A 21,771-nucleotide genomic window follows, 5' to 3' on the forward strand; every position below is an offset into this window, starting at 1 on the left:
TAGTCTCTCTCGCGTTGGCAATCGCCTAGGCGCCTTCGCGATTCTTCACCTGCGTGCTAGCGTTTTGTTAACGCACCACCGCTCGCCAACGCTCCGTCGCTTGCCGACAGGGCATCGTTTGCCGACGCGCCATCGCTTGCCAACGAACCTTCACTCTCCTACGGGCTATCGCTCGCCAGAACGCCCCATCGCTCGTCAACGCGCCATCGCCCGCCTACGCGTCATCGGTCTCCAGACCGCCTGCGCTCACCCGCAGGCCCACATGCCTGCACGCCTACGCTCATGCGCGACCGCGCACATGCTCTCCAATGTTCGCCCGCGCACGAACCAACGGTATTCCATCGCGCGGACGGACGGTGTTCCGTCGCGCAGACGGACGGTGTTCGGACGGGGTTCCGTCGCGCGGACGGACGGGGTTCCGTTGCGCGGATGGACGGGGTTCCGTCGCGCGGACAGACGGTGTTCCGTCGCTCGAGCGCGAACCGACGGTGTTCCATCGTGCGAACCGACGGTGTTTCTTCGCGCGAACGTCGGCTTAATTCTTGCAGTATCCATTGCTCGCCTATGGGTTATCGCTCGCCGACCAACAGCTCTCGCCCTTCCTACCACGCTCGCCCTCCTTCTGCGCTCCTTCGTTTGCGTGCCCGCGCATGGGCGCTTCCACGTTCGCCCACGCGCATATCATTGATTTATCATCGCGCGAGCGCCAGGGCGATTGCGATTGCGATTCCCATTGGGGTTTCGCAGCATGGCCAGCCTGGCGAATCTTTTGGAGCGTATTTCCAGAACGCGTCCTCACCCCGTAAATGCAGAGCATGGCACATGCAAGAATAAGAAGAATCTTCAGGGAGGTCTGAGCAACATTCTTCTTTCCAGAACCTGGTTTAGCCCTTCTCCGTCATTCCCTGGAAGGGAATTTGGCGGGGGGCTTTCTGTTCGAGATTTCTCCATCGGCCAAGGGGTGACTGGTTTACCCCATCCTCTTCCCCATCTCGTGAAAGGGGCTTACCAGGTCCTTTCCCTCCTCGGTTGCGACCCGAGGTTTTGTTCAAGGAAGCTACAGAAAGGTCATCGGTACTTTCCTCTTCTCGGGCTCAAGCACCTTGGCGTTTCGTCGTCAAGTATCGAACTTGCGGGCAAGCTCGATGTTGGACCATCTGGACGCAATGACCGAGGGCTTCCTTTCGGGTGTCTCATCCGTGGATGTCGACAACCTCAGACACACTTCCATCCAAGTCCTGGTCTGGGGGAACTGATCGCGACAGCTTGGAACCTCAAGCTTCCGCTGTTCTTCCCCCCAGTCTCAGACCCCGAGACTCTGGCAAGATGCATTCCGGTGATGGTGGGACAACATCGACGCCTGCGTCTTCCCTCCTTTGTTGTCTGTTGAGAATGGGTCTCAACAAGACCAGGTTGTCTGTCAACCTTTCAATGGCCCTGAGAGCTCCACTGGGTCTATGCGCGGAACGGTTTCCGGACCCTCTGCTTCCCCTGATGGAACTCCTGGGAGAGCTTCTCCCACGGCACAGGCTACTCAAACAACCACACTGCAACATCTTTCACGAGCCGGGGCGTCGCTTCAGCTTCATGCCTGGAGACACTACGCCTCCTTCTCAAGAAGAAACAACCCGCTACAGTCGCGGGACAGAGGTCGCGTCATCTGCGATAGTCATCCGCAGGGGTCTTCCAGGCGAAGTGGAGAGTCTTCGGTGGTTCGTGTCGTGGGAGATATACCTCTTCCCTTGAGGCCTCTTGTCCAGCAATAACGATCTTATTGAAGCCTGTCGCTCGGCCTTTCCCTGACCTTCAGGCTTAAAGGAATAACTTTTTCCTTCCCGCTGGACCTTACCTCGCTCATGCGAAGCTGCGAACATCCCTGCCCTAGTCGGAGTGAGACCTCCAACTTGGAGCATGGCTCGGACTTTTTAGTCCCTTAAGAGATCTTCTCAAGACCCTTTACGTCAGGCCTCTGATCGTATTCCGTCTTGGGGCTCCTGCTCACTCTGGCCGCGGCCAGTGTGTAAGCAATCTTCTTGGTCTCGTACGACTCCACCCTTTCTAAGGAATGGGGGAAGGCAACATTCAGGTTCGCTCCTGAATTGTTGGCTAGACTCAGAATCTTGGGGTCCCGGGCCTTCGGTCCAATTCCTTCAAGATTTCGAGTCACCATTCTGTATCTGATGTCCCAAAACCTTCTCCTTCTTGCCAGTAAAGGAATCGAGAGGTTAGCTTTGGGAACAGATGCAGTTTGTCCTCAGTTGCAGCCGGTTTGGGAGCACAAGAAGGACATGGGGGAGAGTCACCAGTATACCTCTTCAGCTTGGACTCAAGGACATTCATCTCGACCTGACTCCAGACCCTCCCCCGTCACGTCGCCCTACAGCACGATGTCGGATACATCGCAACGTCCCTCGCCTTTGAGTAATACTACTCTGTGACGCAGGTGCTACAAGCTGGAGTCTGGAAGCGTCTAATGACCTTCGCAGCCTGCTTCCTGCAGGGCGTGACCCACAGGAGTTTCGATACGTTTTCTATCGCTCTGTGGTGGCTACACAACAGCTGGTCTAACCTTTTTGGACAGGTAGCAGAAGGTTGAGGGCATTGTTATCAGGTTTTAGTCTGCATGAACGAAAGAAGTATGGCTGGCCCTTACTTCTTTCTTCATCATCCCCTCTACGGGGAAGCAGCATCCTGGTCTCTGCATAGCTGACCTCGAACCTCTGCAGGTAAACCATGCTTCCTTGTGTTCCGAGTATTGAGTCAATACTGTCGCGTCCCCCATACCCTGACGAGGTGGTATTGGGAACGTCCTAACCCAGAGTTCCTTCTGAAACTCCAGGTCAACTGCCTAGGACGGGTCACACTTCTTCCTTCACACACAAGCTTATGTAGGCCACACGGTTCCTTGCGGAGTAAGGAAGTTGTGAGGTGCAGGGACTCCTTTTCTCGAGTGCGACTCACTCGGATTCTGAGTTCCCGGGCAAAGCCAAAACCAGTATGGCTGGGGACTTTCCACCTTACCTAAGGGGTAAGTCACCGAATGTAAATAGCGTGGTTTGTATTTCCGTTACGAAACAAATGACAAATTCGAAGATAATTTGTATTTTTCCTAACCATACAAAACTTAGCTATTTACACATATTTGCCCGCCAGCCCTGTCCCCCAAGACAAGTCCTACCTCTAAGTGAAAGTGAGCTTCACCGGTGTGTGAGGGGGGGGGGGGGCAGGGGTAGCTAGCTACCACTCCCCCCCCCCCCCCCGCTGCTAACTAGCGCGGGGCTAATACACCCTCGTTAAATTCTAATGGCTCGCCATTTCCGCTACGCTAAAAGGTAAACCCAGTGTAAATAGCTAAGGTTTGTATGGTTAGGAAAAATACAAATTATCTTCGAATTTGTCATATTTTCACAGTTAACTATCTAGTTTTTTCGTTTGCCTAATGTGCCTACGAAGCAGAGCTGTTCTGTTGGGTCCTGGGGAGTCTGCCGTTGCCGCCTCCTGTACGAATTCGTCATTGGCGTGTTCCGTCTCCTAGAAGTTCTCCCGTGACAACTGTCAGCTCCTTAGTTCATATAGAACGCTCAGGAGGTTTGCCTCCTTGGGTGGGTTTTTCCCTTCCGAATGAGGCTCCCTTCCCAGGTATGAGTTTTTTCCCCTTCAGAGGGGTTTCTTCTACCTTAATTTTTTTCTGGTCCTCGGGCGGTTATGCTCTTGGTGCTGAGCTACCGCTTTTGTAACCATGCTCAAGGGGCTGAGCGGTTGCAAGGCCGGACCATGGTGTTCGTGTGATTTTCCCCTTGGTGCTGAGCGGTCGCACTTGCAGCTACGCTCAAGGGGCTGAGCAACTGAATGAGCTCCTCTTTGAAGGGTTACTTTTTATGGTCAGCTTGCTGATCCAACGGCCCTAAGGGGCGCCTTCATCATTCTCTTCTACCAAGTGTTCTTCTTTCTCGTTTGCGAGGGAGGACACTCATAGGGACTCCTCTTCGGAGGACTCCCTAATGCTGTTGTTGCTGAAGGCTCAGTTCCCCCCTCCGAACATCTTCGAGGGGGCAGCTGAGTCCTACGGTCTCTCCTGCGAGTGTCTCTCCCCCTCGGGGGAGTTCACTAACAGAGACTCCTCTTCGCAGGACTGATGATGGTGCTCCTGTCTGTGGTCGTCCTCATCTTCAGCCGCAGAGGATCCTCCTCGACGAGAACAGACTGTTGCTGCTTCTTCTCTAGACCTGCGATCTTCGACATCTGCCAGATCTTCTTGTCTTCCTTCTCCGTTCCTGGACGCAGTAGCGCTGTGGGAGCCTCCACCCCGTTTTCCAAACGGGCGCCGGTCCCTTCGGGGCTAAGGGCTTATCTCACATGGGAGTAAGCCCTTGGGTGCCAGGTTTTTTTACCTGTGCTACCTCGTTCTACTACGCGCTCGCGCGCAGTAGTTCGCAAATGTTCCTGATGTGCGCAATGCAAGCCTACACGCCCTCGTACCCACGATCTTCGGATCTGGGCGCAAGTCTCCTGCTGTGGACCAGACTACTGCTGAATCGACCATATCGGCGGCTACGCGCCATGCGCGCCTACGGTCTCCTGAACGCCCACAATCGCCTGCTTGCCAGCACACATCTGGTCACCCTTTCCTGATGTGCGCTTTGGGCACCAACGTTCGCCCTCGCGCCCACGATCTCCGGATCTGGGCACCAGCAGGGAGGTTGTTCTTCACTGAACTCCACGTACACCTGCTCGCCAGCTCGCATCTGCGCCACCTCGCATCTGCGCCACCTCGCATCTGCGCCACCTCGCATCTGCGCCACCTTCCTGTTATGGGCATGCGCGCCATCGTTCGCCCACGCGCCCATGATCTTCGGATCTGGGCGCAGGCAAAGACATTTTCCTGATATGCGCATACGCGCCATCATTCGTCCACGCGTCCAAGATCTTCGAATCTGGGCGCAGGCAAGGAGTTCTTCCTTTGCGTCCTTGCCGACGATATCTCATACGTCTGACCGCGCATTTCTCAGCTGGCCACATAACTACACTTCTATGATCTTCTGGTTCCTGCCTCATCATGCAGTTCAAGAAGTTCCTTCGCTAGCACACAGGCGCTCACAGGTTCTTTTATACTTACAGTGCCTCTACTTCATCGCCGCCCAAGAGATACCTCACAGGCATCCCTGGGCTCTCCTTTCACACCAGCGATCTTCTACCAGCCCACGCGATTCGTCGCCTGCGCACAAGCGTTCTAAACGCCAACACTTCAATCGTCATAGGTTTCCTACGCGCCCACGCGTTAACTCTCCTGTACTCGAGTGGTCGCTATGCGCCACCGCTTGCCAACGCACCATCGCTTGCCAAACACGCCATCGCTTGACCGCGCACCATCGCTTGACCGCGCACCATCGCTCGGCAACGCGCCATCGCTTGCCAACGCGCCATCGCTTGCCAACGTGCCATCGCTTGCCAACGCGCCATCGCTTGCCAACGCGACCTCACCCGCCTACTAGCCCTCGCTCGCCAGGTCGCGCCATCGCTCGTCAGCGCTCCATCGCTCGCTTACGCGCCATTGGTCTCCCGGCCGCCTGCGGTCGCCTTTACAAGCGCGCGCCCGCGCGCAACGCACCCACGCGCAACGCACCCGCGCACAACGCACCCGCGCACATGCGAAACCTGTGTTCGTCTGCGCGCGAACCAGCGATTTTCCATCGCTCGAGTGCCAGCGCTATTCCCGCCAGCGAGCCATCGCTCGCCAACGCGCCATCGCTCGCCAACGCGCCATCGCTCGCCTACACGCCATCGGTCTCCCGACTTCCAGTGCTCGTCCTTTCAACCGCGCTCGCCCTCACCTGCGCGCCCACGCGCACTTTCGACCGCTATTCCCGTAGGACGGGAAGCGTGTTATTGTAACACGGGCAACCGGGCGAGTCATCTGGGGCGCGTACTTCCAGTTCACAATCTTTTAGGGCTGGGAGCCCCGTAAACGCAGAGCATGGCACATACAAGAGCAGGAAGGATCTTCTGAGAGGTCTGGGCAACATCATTCTTCCTTTCGGGCAGTCCCCATCATCTCTGCTCCTCAGGATCGTTCAATTCCCTTTCCCCTAGCGGGAGTCGCTGACACTGCATCTGTCAGCCGTCAGCAGAGGAGGTACTTTGAGATCATGGGGGAACCTGGTTTTAGCCCTTCCTCTCCACCATTCCGTGGAAGGGCCTCCCCAGGGAGTTCTTCTCTCGAGAAGTTCTCCGCCCGGCTGGTGACTTTCTCGTCTTCAGAGATCTTAAAACCAGAAGAGAGCCGCAAAGTGTGCCATGCGGGCCACTTCGTGGCTGGATGTCTGGCTTGAATCTTTGGGCATCCTGCTGCAATCCGAGATTTTGTCCAGGTAGAGCTCCAGGAAGGTCATGGAAACTTTCCTCCTCTCGGGCACGAGCTTTTCGTTTCCCGGCTCACTAAGTTTCGAACTTGTGGGCAAACTCGATGTTGAAGCATTGAAATGCAGTGACCGAGATGTTCCTCTCGGAAGTCCCAAATGGATGTCAGCAAGCTCAGACACTCTTCCACTCTTGGAAAGACCTTGTTCTGAGCCCAATGACAGGTAACGGACAACTGAGCGCGCAGTAGTTCGCAAATGTTCCTGATGTGTGCAATGCAAGCCTACGTGCCCTCGCGCCCACGATCTCCGGATCTGGGCGCAAGTCTCCTGCTGTGGACCAGACTTCTGCTGAATCGACCTGATTGGCGGCTACGCGCCATGCGCGCCTACGGTCTCCTGAACGCCCACGATCGCCTGCTCGCCAGCGCACATCTGGTCACCGTTTCCTGATGTGCGCATTGGGCGCCAACGTTCGCCCTCGCGCCCACGATCTCCGGATCTGGGTATAAGCAGGGAGGTTGTTCTTCACTGAACTCCACGTACACCTGCTCGCCAGCTCGCATCTGCGCCATCTTCTTGTTATGCGCGCCATCGTTCACCAACGCGCCCATGATCTTCGGATCTGGGCGAAGGCAAAGACATTTACCTGACATGCGCATACGCGCCATCATTCGCCCACGCGCCCATGATCTTCGAATCTGGGCGCAGGCAAGGAGTTCTTCCTTCGCCTCCTCGCCGACAGTATTTTATACGTCTGGCCGCGCATTTCTCAGCGGGCCACACAACTACACTTCTACGATCTCCTGGTTCCTGCCTCGTCACACAGTTCAAGAAATTCCTTCGCTAGCACACAGGCGCTCACAGGTTCTTCTAGACTTATAGCGCCTCTACTTCACCACCGCCCAAGAGATACCTCACAGGCATCCCTAGGCTCTCCTTTCGAACCAGCAATCCTCTACGCGCCCACGCGATTCGTCGCCTTCGCACAAGCGTTCTAAACACCAACGCTTCAATCGTCGTAGGTTTCCTACGCGCCCACGCGTTAACTCTCCTGTACGTGAGCAGTCGCTATGTGCCTACGCTCGCCAACGCGCCACCGTTTGCCAATGCACCATCTCTTGTCAAACACGCCATCGCTTGACCACGCGCCATCCCTCGGCAACGCGCCATCGCTTGCCAACGTGCCATCGCCCGCCAACGCGCCCTCGCCCGCCTACGAGCCCTCGCTCGCCAGGTCGCGCCATCGCTCGTCAGCGCTTAATCGCTCGCTTACGGGCCATTGGTCTCCCGGCCGCCTGCGCTCGCCTTTACACCCGTGCGCCCACGCACCCGAGCACACTCGAACCTGTGTTCTCCAGCGCGCGAACCAGTGATTTTCCATAGCTCGAGCGCCAGCTCTATTCCCGCCAGCGAGCCATCGCTCACCAACGCGCCATCGCTCGCCTACACGCCATCGGCCTCCCAACCTCCAGCGCTCACCCTCACCTGTGCGCCCACGCGCACTTTCGCCTGCGCGCCCTCGCACCCACGCGCACTTTCGCCTGCGCGCCCTCGCACCCACGCTCCTGCATGCCCACGTTCGCCCGCACGCGAACCAACAATTTGCCATCGCGCGAGCGCCAGGGTGATTTCGAACGCTATTCCCGTAGGGCGGGAAGCGTGTCATCGTAACACGGGCAACCAGGCGAGTCATCTGGGGCGCGTACATCCAGTTCACGATCTTCTAGGGCTGGAAGCCCCGTAAACGCAGAGCATGGCACATACAAGAGCAGGAAGGATCTTCGGAGAGGTCTGGGCAACATCCTTCTTCCTTTCGGGCAGTCCCCATCATCTCTACTCCTCAGGATCGTTCGATTCCCTTTCCAATAGCAGGAGTCGCTGACACTGCATCTGTCAGCCGTCAGCAGAGGAGGTACTTCGAGATCATGGGGGAACCTGGTTTTAGCCCTTCCTCTCCACCATTCCGTAGAAGGGCCTCCCCAAGAAGTTCTTCTCTCGAGAAGTTCTCCGCCTGGCTGGTGACTTTCTCGTCTTTGGAGATCTCAAAACGAGAAGAGAGCCGCAAAGTGTGCCATGCGGGTCACTTCGTGGCTGGTTGTCTGGCTTGGATCTCTGGGCATCCTGCTGCGATCCAGGGAGAGCTCCAGGAAGGTCATGGAAACTTTCCTCCTCTCGGGCACGAGCTTTTCGTTTCCCGGCTCACCAAGTTTCGAACTTGTGGGCAAACTCGATGTTGAAGCATTGAAATGCAGTGACCGAGATGTTCCTCTCGGAAGTCCCAAAGGGATGTCGACAAGCTCAGACACTCTTCCACTCTTGGAAAGACCTAGTTCTGAGCCCAAAGACAGGTAACGGACAACTGAGAGATGGAAAAAGCGAATCACGGTTCGCTCCTCCATAGGCGGTTGCATTCAGACCCTACAACCTCCAGCGCCTCAACAACAATAGCCTCGTCAGCCTAGGACATCGGAACCAGCCCCGGCAGCTAAGACAAGGTGTCCAAACAGCAGCCCCCTCCTGTCAGAGGCAAGAAGGGCGGGAAGTCCTGGGGAAGCAATAATCCCGAGAGAGCGGCCGAGGCCGCAAATGCTAGGATTGGCAACCCCCCTGCAGGGTCTCCGATGGGGGGATGCCCAAGGTTGCACGCTCAAGTGGCAGCAGCCCGGGGCCGATTCCTGCACGATCTCCGTGATCAGCCAAGGAATCGCGTCCCGTTCTTTACATCTCTACCTCCACTGACAGCAAATCCAGTGTCGCCGAGCTCCTATGCCATGGGATCGGCAAAGGGGCTAGCACTTCGGGCAGGAATCGAGACCATGCTCTAGAGGAGGCTCTCCAAAAGGTCATCGACGGCTTCCCCCCACGGCTTCTTCAGTCAACTCTTTCCTGTAAGAAAGCGTCCGAAGTCTGGAGACCTGTCTCGACCTCTCTCCCCTGATCAAGTTTGTCAAACAAACTTCGTTCAGCGTGGAACAGCAGAGCCAATCAGGCTTGTAGTGTGACCACAACTCTTCATGTGCACACTGGAGCTGAAGGACGGGTACTTCCAGATCCCGATCCATCCGTCTTCCAGGAAGTACTTGGAATTCAACCTAGAAAACAGTTATACCAGTTCAAGATTCAGTGTTTTTCGACCTCCCCGCAGCACCTCAGGTGTCCTCCAGAATGTTAGAATGTTCACCCTGTTATCTTCATGGCTAAACAGGAGTGGCTTCCGTCTCCTTCGCTTTCTGGAGGACTGGCTATCCCAGACAGTCTCGGAATCTACCCTTCCTCAACACCGAGACAAGCTTCTGGGACTTTGACAAGATCTAGGGATCATGGTAATTCTCGGGAAGTCTTCTCTGCTCCCATCTCAACAACTGGGATATCTAGGCATGATATTGGACTCCAATCTCCAAGCCTTCCCATCAGATGGCAGGCTAGCAAGGCTGAGGAGAATCGCAGAACCTTTCCTCAGACGAGGAGAGCTTCCAACCCAATCTTGGTTATGCCTCCCAGGTCACCTTTCCTCCTGGCCAATCTAGCTCCAACGGCCACCTCAGGATGAATCCCTGCGTCAGCGGCCCAAGTCCCGGTGGAATCAAGACACAGATTCCCCGGACATTCGGGTCCCTTTGAGACCTGCGGAATGAATGGACCTTCAGTGATAGCTGACCTATAGAACCTTTGCAGGGGAATGGATTTTCTCGCCCTTCCCCCTCATTTGATGCTGTTTTCGGACTCATCAAAACAAGGGGGGGGGGGGTCCACGTTTCGAATCAGGCTTATGGTCAGAACCAGAAGGGTACCTCCACATCAATCTGCTAGGAATGAAGGCCGTAGTCTGGCCCCTCAACACTTCCTACAGACCATGGCGAGTCACTCCGTGGACGACAACTCCACGGTAGTGACTTTCGTTTCAGCAAGCAGGGAGGTAGCTCTTCATATCAACTTTCTCATCTTACAGTGGGGATACTGAGATGAACCGAAGTCCACTCATCCCCTGTCGGCTTGTTTCATTCCGTCCAAGGAATGTGCTCTCCGACAGTCTGAGCAGGATTTCACAGATAGAGAGTACCAAGTGGTCTTCGGCCCCCCTTGGTAGCCAACAGGTCCTGGCCTTGTGGACCTGTTTGCGACAACCTTGAATTTCAAGCTGCCCCTGTACTACTCCCAGTCCCAGACCCCAAGGCACTCTAGCAAGATGCCTTTCTACACGGTGGGACAACATCGACGTCTACATCTTCCCACCGTTCTGTCTGTTGAGAAGGGGGCTCAACAAGACCAGGCTATCAGTCACCCTGTCGATGACTCTGATAGCTCCTCTGCGGCATCATGCAGAGAGGTTCCTGGAACTTCTACATCTCCTGACGGAACTCCTGAGCTACTCAAACAACCACACTATGACATCTACCACAAGCCGTAGCATCGCTTCGGCTTCATGCCTGGAGACCATCCAGCATCCCCTCACAGAGAGAGGCGTTCCGCAACAAGTTGCGGAGTGGATGTCTCGACACCTGCGGAAGTCTTCCGCAGGAGTCTGCCAGGCGAAGTGTAGAATCTTCTGTGGTTGGTGTGGTGGGAGAGGTACCTCTCCCCTTGATGCCACTATTTCAGCAATAGCGGAGTCATTGTCTATCAGCGGGAGGAGATGCTCCTGTCGCTCTCGGCGGTGGAAACCTATCGCCCAGCCCTTATCCTGGCCTTCAGGCCGAAAGGAATAGACATTACCTCCTCGCTGGATCTTCCTTCGCTCATACGTAACTATGAACTTACCTGCCCCAGTCGGAAATGGGACCTTCTCCTGGAACATGGTTCGGGCTCTTAGGGCTCTTAAGAGATCTCCTTGCGAACCATTACACCAGGCTTCTGATCGTCACTGGTCTTAGAAGACGGTGCTCCTGCTCACTCTGGCCTCGGCCAAGCGTGTCAGCGAACGTCATGGTCTCTCGTACGGCGTCGCCCACTCGAGAGGATAGGTGGAGGTAACGTTCAGGAACGTCCCTGAGTTGGTTACTAGACTCAAAATCTGGGAGTCCCGGACCTTCGGTCGACTCCTTCAGGATTTTGAGTCTCCGTTCTGTAACAGATGACCCAGACCTTCTCCTACTAGGCCCAGTAAGGAGTCGGAAGGGTTATCTTTAAGAACAGCTGCAGTTCGTCCTCACGTGCAAGCCCTGTTTGGGAGCACAGGGAGGATGGAGAGGAGGGCCTTCAAGAATGCCTTTTCAGCCTGGACGCAAAGGATCATCCATCACGCCCTGAATCCAGATCCTCCTCCGTCACGTCGCCTTAGGGCACACAATGTCAGAGACATCGCAACGTCCCTGGCCTTCAAGAGAAACTACTCTGTGACGCAGGTTCTACAAACTGGAGTATGGAAGCGTCTAACGACCTTCACAGCCTACTGCCTGCAGGACATGACCCACTGGAGCCTCGATAAATTTATCGGCCCTGTGGTGGCTACACAACAGCTGGTCTAACCCCAGGCTCCTTATTGGACAGGTAGCAGAAGGTAGAGGGCATTGTTATCCGGTTTTAGTCTGCATGAATAAAAGAAGTATGCCTGGCCCTTACTTCTTTCTTCATCTTCCCCTCTCTTGTGGAAAGCAGCATCCTGGGTTCTCTGCATAGCTGACCTTAAACCTCTGCATGTAAACCATGCTTCCTTGTGTTCCTAGTATTGAGTTAATACTGTCGCGTCCCCCATACCCTGACGAGGTGGTATTGGGAACGTCCTACCGCAGAATTCTAGCTAAAGGATTTCAGGTCGACTTCCTAGGACAAGTCACACTTCTTCCCTCCACACACAGCTTATGTAGGCCGCACGTTTCTTGCGTAGCAAGAACTTGCGAGGTGCAGGGACTCTTTTTCTCGAGTGCGACTCACTCGGATTCTGAGTCCCCGGGTAAGCCAAAGCCAGTAAGGCTGGGGACTTTCCACCCTTCCTAAGGATAAGTCACCCTATGTAAATAGCGTGGTTTGTATTTCGGTTACGGAACAAATGACAAATTCGGAGATAATTTGTATTTTTCCTAACCATACAAACCTTAGCTATTTACACATATTTGCCCGCCAGCCCTGTCCCCCAAGGCAAGTCCTACCTCTTAAGTGAACTGAAGCAGTTCACCAGTGTGTGAGGGGGGAGGGGTAGCTAGTTACCACTTCCCTAGGCCCCCCCCACTAACTAGCGCCGGGGTAATACACCCTCGTTAAATTCTAATGGCTCGTCCTTTCAGCTACGCCGAAAGTAAACCCTATGTAAATAGCTAAGGTTTGTATGGTTAGGAAAAATACAAATTATCTACGAATTTGTTATGTTAGGTTAGGCTTATATTAACTTAGATTCTTGTCTTTCAACAGTTAATGCAAGATAAGCTACCTTAATTCAAAAAATAATTTTCCCTAAATACAATTTGGATCAATGTTTTGTCAACATACTTGCGTTGACGTTTTTGCAGTGTAAATGATATAGCAATGCAAATAGAGAAAAACTGAAAACTGCATCAGTAGGATAAATTTTCCATACAGTTGCATGAACGACGGATCTTCGGCATGTTATGTTATAAGTGTCTTATCTAAGGGAGGTTGTACTATCTGTAGTAATGTTGTTCTATTACTCAAAAGTGGCACAGCCACTTTAATTATTTTAACCAATTGCTAATCCCCTATAAGAACTAACTATAAATGGTCATGCAAACCAATTTTTATCCTGGTGTTTCTTTTACTTTTTATTCTCCAGAGGAATAAATCCTTTTCCGAGACATGACGGGAAGTCTGTGTTGAATTAATCTTAACCACGCATTGATCAAAAAGATTTGCAGCTTTCTCAGGAGAGACAGTATAAGAATAACGGCCAAACTACAGTGGTGGATCGTGAGTAAAACTTATAGAAAAATTTTGGGAAATGTATAGTACATTTCTTCCTAAATATATTGGATAATTGGATAATTTTGTACTCATTTTGCCTTTTCTATTACTTGAATAGTATTTTGCTAAGTGCTTTGGGGGTGGGGCACTGATGGCATTGGGACCCCAAGCAGCCACTTAGTTTACCTATGCCTTGATCCATTCCTGGATCAGGATACATTATCAATCAGGTTATTTATATTTGATGCTGAATAGACATTATTGGTAGCAATAGTTTGCCAGCTGACTTACTTCACAAATTAATTTGCTCCTATATGAATACAAACCTTCGTTCTTTATTAGTGTGTTCTATCAGCATGGCTGGAATTTTGATTGGTAAAATTTATAATGAGGTGTCAGTAATTATTGGCTAGTGGCCTGGAACCCCCTCGTACAGTGTTGCTCACCCCATCACCGAGGATGAAGGAAGACAGTGAGATTACGAGCTACTTTGCTTGTACCCATGAGTGGGTTGCTATGTGCTCGACTGCTCCTAAGAGAGCACCACCTCTTCTGTTCACGATTATATTCTCTTACACTAGTGCTATCTCACTTGTCAGCAATCCTGACCCTTCTGTTCACGATTGCACGCTCGTACTTGAGTGCCACCGCATCTGATCACACCCAGCAATGGGAGCACCTCCTCTCATGCTTGCAATGGATCACTCACTATCTCAGCTGTTTTTCGAGAATTCTCCCCTTCCTGAGCTCCACTTCTCATTCATGAAACTTATAGCATTCACATGCTCGCTCGCTACTATCTATTCATGCACAAGTGTGCTCACCTGTTGGCATGCGATCTACTTTTCCCATACAACCTTCAAGAATGCTCTGCTCATCTGAAAAGAGCTCACATTTGCCTTCTAGTAAGGCAAGAAACTTTATAAATCCTTGTTCCCAATGAATTTCGCGAGGCTAGAGATTTCTTAACGATAACTTTTCTTCCCTGAAGTTACACAATGGTATGTGATACAACTACTTACACGCCGGCTACCTTTCCTCTCCTACTAGAATGAACATACACACTACCGGTAGGATTAAGGGCTTTGCCCTTCTCATCCTTTCATGCACATGTACCCCTTAGCTTTTAGGAGAATGAAGGGAAAAGATGCGTACCAAAAGTTGTTTCTTTTGGGAACACATTACACCATGTTTGTCAACTGTTGATCTCAACCAAACGCTACTGTATATACTTTGGTGACTTGCATGCTCTTCCATTATACAATACAATAAAAGAGGGACCTAGGATCCTTCTCATCATTTGTAGAGGACTTGCATGCTCTTCCATTATACAATACAATAGAAAAGGGACCTAGGACCCTTCTCATCGTTTGTAAATCCTACGAGAGCTTACTGGCATGAACCCGAGGTTTCCTTGTGCCCTGCAGTTTTGTGATTTGAACTTAGGGGAACATTCGGATTGTTTGCTCTCTGCAAGACATGTTGCTTGCCTCGCCCTTGCTCTTCACGATTGGTATTATCCCTTAGAATTAGTTGTTTTTTGCAATTATAAAACTTGTGTGATTAGGAACTCCACGATCATCTACCAAAATTGAAAACTCTACTTCTCTTAACTGGAATACAAGCCTACGCTAAGTATTTAGTGGTATTACTTTTGGCGTTGCTGAAATGACGAGCCATTAAAATTTAGCGAGGGTTAACTACCCATACCGCAAATTAGCGGGGGTGGGGGTAGCTTTCTCTCGCTTCCACTCACGTACCGGTGATTTAGCTCACTTTACTTCTGACTCGGATGGTGTACGGTCGTTGCCGTTCCTCACGTTCACTGTTATTATTGGACTGCCATTAATTCTTTGTGTTTTTTCTTTGTGTTAGTGTGTGTGTGTGTGTGTTAACTTCTGTGACCATGAGCACCTGCCTTGGACTCGATGGCCGGCCTTGCGGAACCTATATGTCAGCCGTGGAGACCGATCGCCACACCCTTTGTCCCGCTTGCAGAAGTCAACTGTGTGATAATAACAAACTGTGTAGTGAGTGTCAGGAGTGGTCTGCCTCCCAGTGGGAGAGGTTTGGGCAATGACGGAAGCAGAAGTCTAAGCACGATATTTCTCTTATGAAGGTTCCGTCAAAGGGGGAAAACCCCAAGGCCTCTTCTTCCGCCTCCCAACCTTCTCTGAAGCTCTTACTTGTCGAGTAGTAGCGTAGACCCTTTTAATTGCGGCCAAGCCCAGTCCTCAAGAAATGGTGTTGCTTCCCCTAGCAAAGCTGCCCCACCACTCCCCCCGGGTGAGGCCCTGTCTATGTATTCTGTTTTACAGATATGGTCATCTTTGGGGCTTCTGGGTCTGCCCTCCAAGGACTCCTTGCTACAGCTCATCCTCTAGGGTGTAAGTGTGCTGCCATTGTCGTCGACTTTGAAGGTAGATCTTCTTGCGCTCATCAACGTCGTTGTGTCAGGAGTGTCTTCTATGGTTTTTGCCGACACCCCTGCTCCTCCAGACTCTCCAGCTGTTGCTGTCAACTCGATATCGCTAGTTCCTAATCATCCTTTGAGGGGAAACTTAGTCCTGCATGTTTCCTGCGAGTGTTTCTCTTCCCGGGGAGTTCTCTCATAGAGACTCCTCTTCGGAGGAATGCTGCTGCTTATGGTCAGCTTGCTTATCCAACAGCCCCTAGAGGGCATCTCCTTTGCAGAGCTTGCCCTCGACTCCGCCTTAGAGGTCGTCCTTCACCACCGGTTAAAGGGTGCCTCTTTGGCACTTCATCTTCGCCATCGCAGCCATCCCCCGGAGAGGAGTCTCCCCTTTAGTCGTCTCCTGGCCCTCAACCTTCGCCCGTTCCTGGACCTTCCGACAATGCAACTGCTAGTCCTTGGACTTCGGTCCTCAACTCTTCTTTAGATCATTCGCGATCTCCATCGGTGGATGTTCGCCATTCCAAAGGGTACATCCCTGTTCCTGTGCATCCTACCAGCCAACCTGCCGACCTACCATCACTATTCCTGTCTCCGGAACAGCCTCCTAAGGCCTAAACTAAGCATGGAGCTGCACGCCAATGCTCTTCAGCTCACCAGCGCCCTGCAGTGCACCAGCACTCACCAACATCTTGTCAGTGCAAGTCTGCTCTGTCATGCCTTACAGAGCGCCCTGCTTTTCAGCTCGTCAGCGCCCTTAAGACAAACAGCCTTTATCTGCTCGCCCTCAGCACCTTCCAGCGCAACCTCGATAAAGAGAGCAACAATTGCCAGCTCGGCAGCGCTCACCAGCCAACCTACGATCTCCGGCGCAGCAGAGCTTGCCGAAACCTCAGCGAGCGAACAACTTCGGTCTCCGGTTCTCCTATATGACATCTAGAATGCTCTCCTGTGTGCCAGCGATCTCCAGCGTGCCAGCATTCTCCTGCGTGCCAGCACTCTCGCCGTACGCCAGCACTCGCCCGCACGCCAACACTCGCCTGCACGCCAGCACTCTCCACTGCCAAAACTTACAGCTGCTCTCTAGCAACCTCCAGCACTGCGTCGTACTACGCTCCCGCGCTCTCGTGCAGTCGGAGGGGACTGCACAACACCCTGCGCACGGTCTTTCTAAGCGCCCGCGCTCTCCTACACTTTCTAACGAAGCTGCTCAGCGCTTCACTGCATGCTAACGCTCTCTGGCACACCAACGTTCTCTTGTGCACTTACACTCACCAATGCACCAGCGCTCGCCAATGCGCCAGCGCTCACTTGCGCATTCGTGTATTGACTAGCAATAGGAACATCACATTGACAGGTCACCATCGCCTCGTTGCCCTCCCCGCAAACCCCTTTAGCGCGTCCGCCGGGGAAAGGGGAACGGGCCTCTACAGAAGGGTTCAGGATTCCGAAACTGCTTCCTCTAAAGCTTCCTCAGAGACTCGTTGTAGGGAACCTTCGGTCCATTTCCTCTTAAGGGATCTGTCTGACAGTGTGTCAGTCAGTCAACAGCCATAGTTCAGTGCTAGGGTCAGGGCAGTTGTACAGGCCTTTAATCCAGCTCTGTCTGGCCGCTCTTCGGAGCATCCTACAGTTACAGCAGACCCTCTGCAAGGAACCATGACTTCTTCTCTGCTGAAGAGGGAAAGAGGAGTCTCAGATTCAGCCACTACCTTGAGGGTAAAGCTGACTGCGGTTAGACCATCAAGGCCAGCTCCTCCTGCATCTTCCTTTAGATAGTGTCCTACCTTATCAGACTAGGGAGTTGCATGAAGAAAGGCCCTCCTCCCTTCCACCTTCGGATGAAGCCTCCCCTCACTCGGAGAGTTTCCCACCACCAACGGAAATCAAGAGGGACACGTCTTCTCGGCCTTCGAGCTGGAGTTCTACGTTCTTCCTCAGAAGGTGTCCAAGGACTACAAGACTCTTCCAAAGTCCTCATCTAGGACTTCTATTTCTGCAGAAATAGCCAATCGCTTGAGTGATGTCCATGACCCACCCAAAGAAGAGCTCTTGGGGATGGAAGAGGGAGACTTCGCTGCAAGTCCAATCCAACATTGGAGAGCAAAAATTGTCATAAAATGTATGCAAGGACATGGTCTTATACCATTTCTTTGGCATCTAGAAACCCTCAAAGACCAGTGCAGTCTGGCCCTTGTCTCAAGGGCTGAAGGGTGCCAGGGCTATGATTGCCCTAAAAAACTTTGAACATGCCTCCTCCCAACATTCAGTCTCTACCAATAAGCTTCTCCCACCTCCTCATGTCAAACAGAGGTATTTTGAGATTCTGGAGGAGCCTCGTCCAGCTCTACCTCTCCATCACTCCTTGGAAGAGCTCACCAAGGGTCTCTCTGGAGAGAAACTCCAATCGACAGGTCTCTTTCTAGGCAACCGATATCCTTAACCAGGAGAAGGTCACTAAGTACAACATGCAAGTTATTTTGTGGCTTTGTGTCTGGTTAGGGACCTTGGGAATCCAGGTACAAACTGAAGATTTCTCCAAGGAACGTACCAGGAAAGCAATGGAGGCTTTCCTGCTCTCGGGCATTCGCACTTTCGAGTTTCTCGCCCACAATTTTCAAACATTTGAGCTAATACTATCCTGAAACGTCGGGACGCGGTGTCTGAGAGGTTCTACCAACAAGTCCCAAATGACGAGATCACTAGGCTCAGATATTCCTCACTAGAGGGAGCCTATCTGTTCGAGCCTAAGGACGTGGAACATGCTGCTGAGAGATGGAGGAAGTCCCATCAGGACTCCCTCCTCCACAGGGCTTTGACTTCAAAGCCCTATAAACCACCATATCCTTAGCAGTCCCGTCCAGCTAAGACCAGAACGAACAAGACAGCAGCAAAGACTATTGTGTTAAAAAAGCCCTTCCCTGCCAAGGAGAGGAAAAGCACCAAGTTCTCCAGGGGAGGAAAATATCCTAGAGGGAAAGGCCGAGCCTGCAAACGCTAGGATAGGCACTACCCCTGCTTGTCCATCAGTAAGGGGATGCCTAAAAAGTTGCTAGGACTGGTGGAAGTAACTTGGGGCTGAACCCTGGACAATCTCTTTGATTTGTGTAAGGTATTGCGTCGCACTCATAACATCTCTCCTTCCCCTGACCCGGAATCCAGTGTCAATAGACTCCTTTGCCATGGGATCAACAAAGGGGCTGGCCCATCCGGTAGAAGTCCAGGACCCTGTTGAAGAAGCGAGGTCCTCAATGGGACCCCAGGCTTCTTTAGTAAACTTTTTCTTGTGATAAAGGCGTCTGGGTGTTGGAGACCAGACATCGACCTCTTAGCTCTGAACAAGTTTTTCAAGCAAACCCCGTTCAGCATGGAGACGGCAGACACGGTCAGACTAGTGTTTAGATCACAGGACTTCATGTGCATACTGGACATGAAGGACGCATACTTCCTGATCCAAATCCATCCGTCTTCAAGGAAGTACTTGGGATTCAGCCTAGACAACAGGGAATACCAGTTCAAGGTACTGTGTTTCGGTCTCTCCACAGCACCTCAAGTGTTCTCCAGAGTGTTTGCCCTAGTGTCATCTTGGGCACACAGGATTGGCATCCGTCTCCTTCGTTATCTGGACTACTGTCTAATCCTAGCAGACTTGGTGTCAACCCTTCTTCAACATCAAGACAAACTTCTGAGGATTTGCAAATATCTGGGGATCATGGTAAACCTAGAGAAGTCCTCCCTGCTCCCTACACAGAGACTGGTATACTTAGGCATGATAAAAGAAACCAATCTACACAAAGCCTTTCCATCTGACGACAGAAAAGCAAAGCTCAGAAAGGTCGCTAGACCCTTTCTCAGACGAGAAGAACTTCCAACCCAGACGTGGTTACATCTCCTCGGTCACCTTCCATCACTGGCCTGTCTAGTTCCTAAAGGTCGCTTAACCCTGGATAGGTACGGTCCTCGGACACCCCTTTAAGGGTATACTCGGACGCAAACGACCCCGACGCCAAAAAAAATTCTTGAAAAATCAGTTTTTGCAGTAACCTCCTTTTTTCTTTTGCCAAAAAAAAACTTCAATGAATGCTTAAAACAACTGTAAAGATAAATACTACTCATCTGCAGAAAAACTATTTATTATAAATATTTTAAAAAATTAAGTAGAAAAAAAAAGACCTGACATAAAAATTCATAAAAAAAAAGTTTATACATATATACACAAATCCTTTTAGGAATTGATTCTTGAATGTTTAGGACACATCTTGATGTATTTTGGATGAAGTCAGACCCATAGAGGTGAAGATCTGAAATGAGAAAAAAAGGGTAAATTTTTTTGGCCAAAAAAAATTGTCCAAATTTCATGAATTTTTTTGGGTACCCAAATGAAATAGGAAGTGGCTAATTTTTTTAGGGAATAAACATATGTTATCCTAAAATAGAAATATGTAAAAAAATCTTCATTATTTTGTAAATTACTTTTATATCAGGGGCCATATCTAAAGGTAATTTTTTGAGTACTTGGAAATTTCGTAAAAAAATACATATATTTAATATATAATATGATATTTATGCAGGTAAAAATATACCAAAATATCACAAATTCTATAGGGAACAAGAATATATATAGATAGGGCAGCTTACGCTTCGGATATGTCCACAAAATGGCCGCCAACCACACTGACTCAGACTCCCTAATCTGCCACTTGAAATGTAGGAAGGGTATGTCAATTTCAAGGTGTTATTTACTAATCTAATTATTATTGGATATGCATAAAAATTGTATGGTGGGTTGCTGGATAATGGTCGATTATTTTACGCCTATAAAATTAAAATTCTGACCCAAAAATTTTTTTTTGAAGGGAAATAAAATCGAAAAAAAAATGTAAAACAATATTTTAGCTAAAAAAATTTGATGATATTCAATCAAAAAAAAAGTAAACAAAATTTTCCGACAAATAAACATCTAGAGGAATCATTAATCTGTGATAGTTCCTTAGTACGTAGTAATTTTGAAAGAATTGGGAAAAAACGAAAAAATGGCAATCACCGGAAAATCGAACACATACCTATATATACGCCATATCTGGCTAAAAAAAAGATAGGCATGGGTAGCCAGATCATCTAGAAACACTTTCCAACACTATAAAAATATAAGTTTTGCGACACTACTTGCCAATTCCTTACGGTAACATGACTAAGCAAAAAAATGCAAAACAAATAAAAAGGGGCACTCGTGGAAAAATGGCCATTCTAATATACGGCATTTCAGAAAAAAAAAAATTTCAGCCACGTGCTAGGCAAACCATCAAGGCATATTTTCCGACAAATAAACATATAAATGAAATATTACTCTGTGATAGTTCCTTAGTACGTAGTAATTTTGAAAGAAATGGGAAAAAACGAAAAAATGGCAATCACAGGAAAATCGAACACATACTTATATATACGCCATATCTGGCTAAAAAAAAAATAGGCATGCATAGCCAGATCATCTAGAAACACTTTCCAACACTATAAAAATATGAGTTTTGCGACACTACTTGCCAATTCCTTACGGTAACATGACTAAGCAAAAAAATGCAAAACAAATAAAAAGGGGCACTCGCGGAAAAATGCCCAACATTCTAATATACGGCATCTCAGATAAAAAAAAAAGACATGCACGTGTTAGCCCAACCATCAAGGCACACTTTCTAACCATAAACATGAAAAAAAAATCAATAATATACGGCAATTCCTTACTACATAGTAAATCTTTACAAATATTGAAAAAAAACAGAAATTGGCAACCGCAGTTAAATACCCAATATACCAATAACTACGTCGTATCTGACAAAAACAAAATCACGCATGGGTAGCCAGATCATCTAGACACACTTTCCAACATTAAAAAAGCAAAAGTTTTACGACACTATTTCGCAATATCTTACGGAAAAATGACTTGGCAAAAAAATTTAAAAAAATTAAAAAGGGACACTCGCGGTAAAATGCCCGACATTCTAATATACGACATCTCAGATAAAAAAAAAGACATGCATGTGTTAGCCCAACCATCAAGGCACACTTTCTAACACATAAACATGAAAAAAAAATGAATAATATACGGCAATTCCTTACTACGTAGTAATTTTTACAAATATTGAAAAAAAA

The 21,771-nt window shown here is 50.3% G+C and overlaps 1 protein-coding gene across 3 annotated transcripts in view; it reads left to right on the forward strand.

The window, feature by feature from the left end:
- The window catches only part of LOC137619213 (zinc finger protein OZF-like), a 107,267-nt gene that overhangs the window by 26,174 nt on the left and 59,322 nt on the right, over positions 1-21,771 (forward strand). For 2 of the 3 annotated variants that reach the window (XM_068349395.1, XM_068349393.1), the window contains exon 2: positions 13,084-13,217. The exons of the other annotated variant lie outside the window; for it this stretch is intronic. The gene's annotated coding sequence lies outside the window, so the exon portion shown is untranslated. The remainder of the gene's footprint in view (positions 1-13,083; positions 13,218-21,771) is intronic. 3 annotated transcript variants of the gene reach the window in all.

Source organism: Palaemon carinicauda, chromosome 25 (genome assembly GCF_036898095.1).
Source record: "Palaemon carinicauda isolate YSFRI2023 chromosome 25, ASM3689809v2, whole genome shotgun sequence".
NCBI lineage: Eukaryota > Metazoa > Arthropoda > Malacostraca > Decapoda > Palaemonidae > Palaemon > Palaemon carinicauda.